Here is an 8,219-nt window from a genome sequence, read left to right as displayed (position 1 = left end):
GATAAGGGCCTGTAACTATTTAGATAAATTATTGGTTCTTCCATGTTATTGTTATACTATAGGAATTGTTTAAGGATGATACATACACAACCTGCCTTATCTGATATGGAATTTGTCAATATTTTCTCCTGTTCTAACAAGTTTTTCTTTTTTTTTCACAACATGGAACTTTTATTTTTCACATGACTTCTGTACATGGGAAATATGAGAACTGTTTTATAAATGGAACCAGCTTTTCTAAAGAAACAACAAACTAGGCCGTATCTGATATGAATCCACAGGCATTTATGACTCGAAACCAGCCAAGAAGTTTGTTACAATCTCTTTCACCTTGCATCTGATTCCTCTGAGATCTTCCCATCAGCCCTGATATTGGCCAAACAAGGATTTGTACTGACCAATAACATGAGTCAAGAAAGAATTCTCAAATTTTGTAATCTTGCTGGGCTCCAGTTTATCAAGATACTCTCTTAAGTTAACATAGATAACAGCCACAGCCATGGGAGAATACTGTCCTTGCTTCAGCAACTCAGTAAGACGCACACCACAACTCAGAATTTGTTCAGTGGCAACATCAAGATCAGAGCCAAACTGGGCAAAGGCGATACTGAGCCAACTCCAGCTTCGTGGTACCTGCCACCTGCTTCACGGCCCTGGTTTGGGCAGCAGAACGGACAGGGGACACAGACAAACCAACATTAACAGGAGGGCGAATACTTTTGTAGAACAACTCAGTCTCCAAGAAAATCTGTCCATCAGTGATGGAAATGACATTCGTTGGAATGTAAGCAGACACATCACCAGCCTGTGTTTCTATAACTGGTAGAGCAGTCAAGGAGCCACCATCAAAAGAATCATTCATTTTGGCAGCTCTCTCCAGCAGCCGGGGGTGTACGTAGAACACATCACCAGGATAAGCTCATGGCCAGGGGGTCGGTGGAGCAACAGGGACATCTGATGGTAAGCAACAGCCTGTTTGGATAAGTCATCGTAGATGATCAAAGCGTGTTTGCCATTATCTCTAAAATACTCTCCCATAGAGCAGCCAGAATAAAGACCCAGGTACTGAACTGGGGCAGCATCAGAAGCAGTCGCAGATACCACCATGGTGTATTTCATGGCATCTGCATCTGTCAGTCTCTTTACCTCCTGGGCAATGGTGGGTCGCCTCTAACCCATAGCCGCATATTACAGTATAGCTTCTTTTCATCAGTCCCTTCCTTGAAACCCTTTTGGTTGATTGTGTCAATGGAAATGGAAGTTTTCCAGTCTGTCTGTCACCAATGATCAGCTCACTCTGACCACGGCCAACAGGCACCAAGGTATGCACAGCCTTAATGCCAGTCTGCATGAGCTCCCGCACTGAGATCCGAGGAATGATTCCAGGAGCTTTCAAGCCCACGCACCTATGGAGCTTGGAATCGACTGGACCCTTTCCATCAAAGAGGTTACCAAGGGCATCTACCACACGACCCAAGAGCTCATCGCCAACTGGAACATCCACAATGGCTCCTGTTCTCTTCACAATATCTCCTTCCGTACTCAGTTTATCATTTCCAAACAATTTGGTTCCGAATGCAGAGACAGACCCTTTAATCCTGAAGAAACTTCTACCATTTCTTCTGCTTTAACATTTCTTAGCCCATGTACTGGGCAATACCATCACCAATAGTTAAGACTCGTCCAGTCTCTTTCAAGGTCAACAGAGGTTATTGGCTCTTTAAGAATGGAGGACTCCTCAGCAGTGCCAGTCTTCTGAAGATGGGTGTTAGAAGCATGGAGGTTCCTTGCAGCAATGAAACATGATCCCAAAACATTTTGCGAGACTAGCCCAGCCAGCCAAGGGAGGGCTGGGGCCACAGCTGGGGCGACTCGTGCACCTACAGCATCTCTGCAGCTTCTCCTCGGATGGGTCCTCGACAGCCGCAGCCTCTGGACTGACTCAGGTTTTTCACTTCTAAAAGCACAGCATAGTGCAGGTGTGTACTTTGGCAGAAATCAAGACCCTATCTCCAAAAGTAACCATCAAAATCCAGAGCTGGAGTTGTGACTGAACAGTACAGAGCCTTCTGAGTAAACATGAAGGCCCGAGTTCAAACCCTGGTACCTAAAAAATGTCATTGTTTTAACTGGTTCACTTTACAAAATAAAAATTTGGAGCTCTAAGAGTTGTGGGGTTTTTTTTCAAGCTATTGATAATTTCCTTCAATACACACAAAAATTGTCTTCGATGTAGTCCATTTTATTTATTTTATTTCTTGTGTTTTGAGGTGGGCCACTTAAGGATCTATTGCTACACTCATGGGTGAAAGATACCCCTACCATTTTTTTTGTTTTTACTTCCATGAAACGATTTTAGTTCATTAGATTTTACCTACTCTCCTGTAATTCTTGCACTAGTTCTGATGCATTAATAGACTTTTTCTCAGCTACTCATTATCATTTTTCTTATTTTCTAGGATAGAATTAGGAATGATTTTCTATACCAAACAAATTCCTCCCAATCTTCTCAATGCTCTATGTTTTAAATCAGTCCCCAGTAACTTTTCCTAAGATACCTTACTTATGCAACGCAGCAGTGTTGCTCTGTATTCATATATGTACATATCCACACATACATAGGTATGCACACATATACATGTATTTGTCATGGTTTCAAGCAATAGATAAAGAAACAAAATAAAAATCGAGATGGATATACAGGGAAACAAATTATTCTCTTTATATCTTTTACCTGAAAAAAAAATACTGCACTGTGTTCAGTTACTTGAAAGATGGCCTTTTCCTTACACAATTAATCTTCATGAAATCCTTATGGAAGTGACAGTTGTAACCAAGCATTTAAAATCTCAAAAACACCAGCCAGATTTGTGCTCAACATCCCCTTTCTGCTATTAGGGCTATTTTGCCAACCGCTTGCTGCAATCTTTCTTAACTTCTAAGTGAATGGCTAAGTTTTAAGATAAAAGAACAGTTGGGAATAATTCAAAAGCAGCTCAATTTTTCTCTGGGGTTGAGCAATGGTGTTCTCAGTACAGATTCATAGGCAGTCCAAGTAAGCACAAATATATAAGCTATTTTTTACAAAACAACTGCTTATCTTTATGCACTGAATCCTTGCAAACTTCAGCTCGGAGAAAACATTTATCCTGAATCTGTGCTCAGGAGACATGCCTGTGGGTTAGTCACTCAAAGCACGTTCTGCTTGAGCTCAACTGAACCCTGCATGACTTAAAGGCTACATGGTGATTTGCAAGTATTGGTTGGCCCAAGAAAGGAGCTGGTGCAGTGAAAAACAGAAGGAAAGCCTAGAAAGGTATAGGGGTAACTTGGTTGTAGGAAAAGGAAAGACAAGAATTATCTGAAATCTGGTAGAAGGAACAATTGTTCCCAGAATTGCACTGCTGACTGTACAAGGGTTAAGGAGAATAGGTAAAAGAGATGAGGAGGCAGTCTGTATTCAGAGTTAGGGCTCTAGCTACAATTAAAGGAATAAGAAGAACTTCTGTCTCATCATATCCTAGTGAAGCCAGCAATTTGTGAAGGCTTGGAGCTAAACTGGAAGATTGGGAAGGATATTCATACTTTGAAGATGTTATAAATGCTTTATAATACTATAATAATGTTTTCAATGTAAGTAATGGTTAATAACATATATGGTATCTGAATTTGTTACCTGGTATATTGTGTATACATTTATTTGTTTTCTTGAAATAGTGCAGGAAAGAGGGAAAACAAGATGATTGGGAGAGGATGGGGGGAGACAAAGGGGACAAAATCATGAGGAGGGGTATCAAGGTTTGAGAAGTTATGTACCCCTTACCTGACAAATGTAACTATAACCCATCTATACACTAACCCAACAATAAAATAAAATAAAAAAGATATATGTGAATGCAAAAAATTAAAGAGGTAGCTATTTTTCAGGCTTGATCCATGGATTCTTTTATATATTTAGTGAATAACCTCTGAGGACTTACTAGATACCATTTGCTATGACCAAGACAGAGGGGAACTATACACATGAGAAAAATGTATACAAATGACACTAAGTCCTATTTTCAAAAAAAATTAAAAAGAATGCAAAACTATGATGGAGTTGTAATTCAAGGAATTGCATAACCTTCTTGGCCAAATTAAAGATACAATCTTGAGGCTAGAAATGTGTGGCTTAGTGGTAGAGTGCTTGCCTAGCATACATGAAGCCCTGGGTTCGATTCCACAGCACCATATAAACAGAAAAAGACAAAAGTGAGGATGTGGCTCCACTGGAAGAGAACAATGCCCAGGCCCTGAGTTCAAGCCACAAGACTGGGGAAAATTTTTCCAGTCTTGCTGGATATGTACTTGCTGAATAATATCAGTACATTATTACAAGCCTGCAATATCAGCTATATGGGAAGAATTAATCACAATTGAATCTAACTTGGGTAAAAAGAAATTTGCAAGACTCCCTAACAACCAATGTGTGGGCCATGTGTTTGTTATCCCTATTGCAGAGGGACCACAATGACTGGACAGGCCGGCAGGTCTGCAGCTATCTGACAAAGTACCTGTAGAAGATCTGCAGCTCCAATTGGCCACCTTACCTTCAAAATAACCAATGCAGCTTTACAATTTGGAGGGGAAGGGAGTCAGGGAGAGGGCAAGTGGAAGAAAATGAGGGAGGGGGTAACAATGAAAAGAAATGTACGCATTCCTCTACTTATGTAACTATAAACCCTCGGCTCATAAAATAAATTTGAAAAGAATAACCAGTGCAAAAAGGAACTGAAATCAGGATTGAGGTGTCACAATACAGCCTAGGTAGCCAAAAGCCCTGGTTCAATTTCCCATACAACACACACACATACACACACACACACACACACACACACACACACTCACACACTCACACACACAATCTGATCTCATTGCTATGTAGAGAATAGATATTTAAGGGGAAATAAACAGAGCAGTTAGGAGTTTATCACAGGAGCTGTGTGACTGTGGCTCACACTATAATTCTAGCTATTCAGGAAGCTGAGATCTAGACTCCATCTCTAAAATCACCAGCACAAAGCTGAGATACAGGCATAGTTCAAGTGCCTGAATGTCAGCGGAGCAAGCAAGTAAAAGCAAGCTCAAACCTCTGGTACCAACAACAACAAACAAACAATAAAAAATTATCACAAAGATGAACCAAGATTCAGTACTAACCTGGGTTGTTATGTGCAACAGGGGTCACTTTTTAGTATATGGGGAGAAAATGCCACAGGATATGTTATTTTGTTTATGTATGGGGATTAACAAAAGGAAGGCAGGAGGGCAATCACCTGAGTTTTAATATTCCTAAGAACGGAAGAGGATAATGTAATTAGGAGAGGTAGAAATGATTGGCTCAAAGTATTTCTGCATTCCTAGAAGTATTTACTTAAAGTGGTACTAAGCTGTCCCAGACATAAGAGTAATCAACCATCTTGATTGAGTGCTTTCATTTTGTACCCCAGGACTTAGGAAATGGCTTTTGGTGTAAATGTGTATGTCTTAGCCTGCATTCTCTGACAAACGGAATCTGAATCAGCACTGCAGCAGAAGATGGACATCAATTGTACAGTGTTATTTTGGACAAGACAGCACACACCACATCACTCTAAACTAATCTGTGCAGCATGCAGAGGTAGTGCTGATATGAAGCCTTCACACTGCCATCAACCTTACCATATGAAATGGTCATTATAACCTTGTTACATTATACTCTCCATTTCCCTTCCTCTGACTAATATAATTGCAAATGAAGGCACATTTTCATAGAATTACCCTGAATTTCTTCTGGTCACATAAGGCAAGTCTCAGCAACTTAAGTTAGTTTAGCAACCCCTGGCAAGTTGGATGAGCACTTAATGAAGAAAACATGGAGATTTCTTTCCAATTACCAGAACATCTTTAATGATCTAGAGATTAGCTATAGATCAGAATCATAATCAAGGGAGAAGAAAAAAATGAAATTGCATTGGGATTCTCTCAAAATTAACCTGAGATGACTGTGTTAAAAAATGCAAGCTCAGGGTAAATCATTTAGGGGAGGAAAAAAAATAAACTGCAATCATCAGATAAGAGAGGACTAGGCAATTATGAGTAAATGACCTGAGGACCAAATTGATGGAGCTATAGACAGAAGATGAGTCAGCAGTGCAGGGTGTCAAGTAGAAGCAGCTTTCTTGGAGAATGAGCTACAAAAGGAACTATAGGAATCTAGGAAGTTAATAAGACTGGAGCATTCAATTTGAACCCTGGCGATTCTGTATTCAACACTTGCCAGAAGAAATGAAGAAGAATCTTACGTAATGAAGGCTAAGGTCAGAGGCATTGCCTGGCTCAGCTTTTGTCATGAATAAAGCTATGAAACCCTGGCAACTCAATTAATCTCAAGCCCTTGGTTTTTTGTCTGTAATATGTGAATGATTAAAATTCTGAGCCTATGTTTAATACTCTAAGGGAGAAGTTTTGGAAATAGGGAGAAGGCTAAAATGTTTTCTAAAAACTTAAGTCAGCTTTCAAAAATGAAAATTGGACATTTGAGAACATAGCATTTATAATAAAGCAGAATATCTAAATAGGTTACCTAATTTATAGAAACCAGTACAAAATGCTCAAATATTAAGAATTTTGCTTATTGACTAATTCATTTATTTCTATCATTCTAGGGTTGAACTCAGGGCCTCATATGTGCTAGACAGGCATTCTACTACATTAGTCACACACTTTAGATATCTTATCTTCTCATACTTTTCCTGGGGCTAGCCTCAAACTAATCCTACAGATAGGAACCATCACACCCAGTTTGTTAGTAGAGATGAAATCTGATTAACATTTTGCCAAAACTGACTTAAAACTTTAATCGGCCCCCCCAAATAGCTCAGATTATAGGCATATAGTCACATATCAGGCTAAATACTAACAATTCTAAGTTAGTAGTATTAAGGCAGTATACAGATCATGAGAATGTCCAAGCCTGAACCCAATGAACTGATGCAGGCTGGATGCTCTGTGAAGTACATGTTTTCCACATGGCCCAGACATCTAGAATTTCTAGATTGTGATCTAGTATATGGTGTTACTTTGTTATAAGGTGGACTACTGACTCTCAATTGCACAGTATTCTTCATTCGAGTCTTTTGAAGTGCAGAGCTCTGCCTCCAATGACCGAAGAAGAAAAATCTTGCTGTCTATGGCTCTAGCAGAAGCTCTATCAAATGGATACTATTATTATCCATGGTTTATAAATGATGAAATTAAAACAGAGATGGATAAATATCAAAATCACAGTAAGTTTGAGATGCTTGGGTTCAATCTGTGGACATAAAGAAGAACGGAAGTCAGATGCCACAGTTTGGAATGCCCAGTTATCTGAAGTTGCTGTTAAAAGAGACAGAGCATGCTGAAGAAAGAATAAATTTGATGGCAAATAGAACAAATTCAATCTATTCACTTTGACTACGAGGATCATTAATTTCTAATATGCTCCTGCATTAGCATGTTACAATATTACTGAACAAAGGAGAAAGGGACAAAACAGCACTTTAGTAACTGATACTTCATACATTTTACAAAGCTTTGTGCAAAGAACTAAATGAACTAGGATTAAAATGTACCTAGTTACAGAATTCAACTGAAATGGTAATATACATTTTACAAGGAAATTGCAGGTCTATTCTCCAGCTCCTCAGAATGTGACTGGGAAGATAGAAGTAGGTGTTCACACCATGTGAAGGCCCAGAAAGGAATGGCTTCTTCAAGCCAAGGACAGAATCCTCTTTGTCAGCTTTGTGATCTTGGACTTCCAGCCTTATAAAACCATGAAACAATACTTTTTTATTGTTGGAAGAATTGAGTTGGTAGCACTTTATGATGGAAGCCCTAGCCAGTCCACACATACTGTACATTCACATTACCCTCAGAACCCATTAGTACTATTGCCTGACAGCGTAAGTGACTTGGTGACATTGCTATGAGAATAAAATCTGGGGTCTTGGTGAAAAGATCTTCAAGCTCTTCTGCATTAAATCAACCAGCTCTCAATATTCCATCACTCCATTACCACTGTCTCCACCACAGTACATTTTTCCCCCTACAGAACAAACCGAGTTGTGAATCGGAGAGCATCACTTCTTGCTCAGATGCTGGCTGAGTTACAGTTCTGCTAAGTGAGCAGCTTTCTTCTCTGTTCTCCTTAATTC

The 8,219-nt window shown here is 39.5% G+C and overlaps 1 pseudogene; it reads right to left on the bottom strand.

The window, feature by feature from the left end:
• Positions 1-285: 285 nt before the first annotated feature.
• LOC150060472 (ATP synthase F(1) complex subunit alpha, mitochondrial pseudogene) overlaps positions 286-8,219 on the bottom strand; it is a 28,260-nt pseudogene continuing 20,326 nt past the window's right edge.

Source organism: Megascapheus bottae, chromosome 7 (assembly GCF_031878675.1).
Source record: "Megascapheus bottae isolate mThoBot1 chromosome 7, mThoBot2.hap1, whole genome shotgun sequence".
Taxonomy (NCBI): domain Eukaryota; kingdom Metazoa; phylum Chordata; class Mammalia; order Rodentia; family Geomyidae; genus Megascapheus; species Megascapheus bottae.
Note: the sequence above shows the minus strand (reverse complement) of the source record. Positions and strands in the feature narration are given on the sequence as shown.